At 49.1% G+C, this 2196-nt stretch overlaps 1 protein-coding gene across 1 annotated transcript in view; it reads right to left on the bottom strand.

The window, feature by feature from the left end:
- Nucleotides 1-2196, bottom strand: part of NDUFB8 (NADH:ubiquinone oxidoreductase subunit B8) — an 8515-nt gene that overhangs the window by 2960 nt on the left and 3359 nt on the right. The gene's annotated exons all lie outside the window — the stretch shown is intronic.

Genomic DNA, 2196 nt, shown 5'->3' with positions numbered 1-2196 from the left:
CTGAATGTGGCGCAAAACAGGAGAGAATAAAGATCGGCGGGCGGGGTGGGGTGGGGTGTTTTTTAAAAAAGCCAATGTCATAAATTTTACCATGACTGGAGTTCTTGACAGAAAAGCTCAGAAGAGAGCAAGTTTACCTCAGCAGAAAAAAAAATCTTACACAGAAGGAAACAGCCAAAAGAAATCAGAGGAATGTTATGTTACTCAGAAACTCAGGATCTCTTCAAACGAGTAGCCGTGCCACTCCCAGTGGACCAGAGGCCACAGGACACGGTGACGCTGAAGTACACGAACCACCACCAGATGCTGGCCTGAAACCGACGCAGGTTTGCAGATGGTGCTGGGAGCCAGGGATGCCAAAGACGGCCATCGACTCTGAGCTGCGTGAGTTTTGCTCAGCTGCACCGAGCTGCACTCGAGCACTTTGTGAATCGCCTTCCTCCCCACCCCCCCGGACAAGCCCCTCCTCACAAACAAGCCCCACCGACAGTCAAAAAGCAGGTGCATCTCCCTCGCTCCTCCCACCCAATCACCTCCCCCCAGCAGCAGCCCTTTACGTGCTTTTCAGGTGTGCCTGTCAGCATTTAAAAGGTGCATCAAAGTGGCAGCTCCTAAGATCCGAACCCTCTCACATTCTTACAGATTCTAACATATTTTGATCACACCCATCTTCCAAAAGATCCCGGGAAGACTGGAGGAAGGGAGACCTCGTTCTTCTTGCAGACGTTGAATCTGAGACCTCCGATTGGAGCTGCCAGGCGCAGGGCCGCTGCGGGAGTCTACCGAGGCTCGGTGCTGATCGAGGGACATGCGTTTGTTTTACACACACACTTGTATTCACTCTGTCAATGTATGTTTTATTCTGCTGATCTATGACTGCATTAAATGACTGATGCTGACATGTCAGGGAGCAATGAAGAAAAGAAAGCTTCCTTTTGCAGCTTACGATGCATCTGTTGGTTTATAGCAGGAGACAGTTTTACAGTTGTCCAGATAGCACAAGGCAGGAAATCCACAAAGACCTCCCCCTCCACACCCGCGGTGACCCCTGCTCCACGCCCAGAAGATGGCAAAAAACCCTCCAGGATCCCCGGGCAAACTGGCCTGGAGAAAAATGGCTTCCTGATCCCAAAGTGGCAGTCAGCATTTCCCTAGGGCCACGAGAACTGAGCACTGATGCAACCCTTCCTGCCCTCCTGTCTCAGGATCTGCCCAAGCTCACAGAATCCGCATTGCTGTCAGATGGCCATCGAGCCTCTGCTTGCAAACCTCCAAAGAAGGAGAGCCCACCACCACCTCCCGAGGAGGCTCAAAATGTATTGTGACTTCAAAGTACTGCAAACTCTTCCATTTGTGTTGACTTCCCAACTTCACTGAGCAAAACTGCTTCTCCTCCACGGCATAAAGACCCATGGCTGCTTCCGGCACCTGACTGGAGGCTATAAGCACCTTCCTCCCTGCAGCCGACCGGCTTGTTCCCAAGGGCCGTGGAGCTTTTATGGCACTGCCAAGGGAAGGCCAGGAGCTCCACACAAGCAGGGACTTTCAAGCAGCCACCTGGGTGAAGCTTTCATTCAGTTCTTGAATAAAATACCCTCTGGCGGCAACCAGGTCTTAGTTCCCAATGTCCCTGTAAAGGAGGACAATCAAGCCATATTTTTAAAAGTGAAGAAAGCATGCAAATTAAGAGCGTTGCCTAAAGATGCTATGCAAGCAACAGAGTGCCAGGAACAGCAGGATACCCACTGAACAGTCTCCCTCCCTCAGCACAAGTGGATCCAACACCCAGTTCTTAGCTGATCCAGTCCACTGACCTGCCTGAGAGCCAAACCAGACGTTACCCTTTTTTAACACAAAAAGGATGACATACAATCTGGCTCTCCGAGTGCCGTAAGATTACTGGTTTGAGCTCTTAAGAATCTGGTGTCATTCTGCCTTTCGGACAACTCTTATGACTGTCACCCATTTTTACTTTAAAGTGGCGTAAGCTGTAAAAGTCACTTTGCGCTGTGCTGTATCAGTTTAAGTTTATCTCTATCATATTTGGTGGAGGTGCGAAAAAGTGGAAAAATTCTGGGGAAAAATAAAACAACTGATTTGGGAAATAGTAGGAGTAAACTTATCACTAGAGCCGGAAGTATATCTATTAAACATACTACTGGATAGTATAAAATACAATGATGCACGCTTGATACT

The sequence above is a fragment of the Gekko japonicus genome, unplaced genomic scaffold (genome assembly GCF_001447785.1).
Source record: "Gekko japonicus isolate JY-2015 unplaced genomic scaffold, Gekko_japonicus_V1.1 scaffold1795, whole genome shotgun sequence".
Lineage (NCBI taxonomy): Eukaryota > Metazoa > Chordata > Lepidosauria > Squamata > Gekkonidae > Gekko > Gekko japonicus.
The sequence above is the reverse complement of the archived record's forward strand: the minus strand, read 5'-3'. Positions and strand labels throughout refer to the sequence as shown.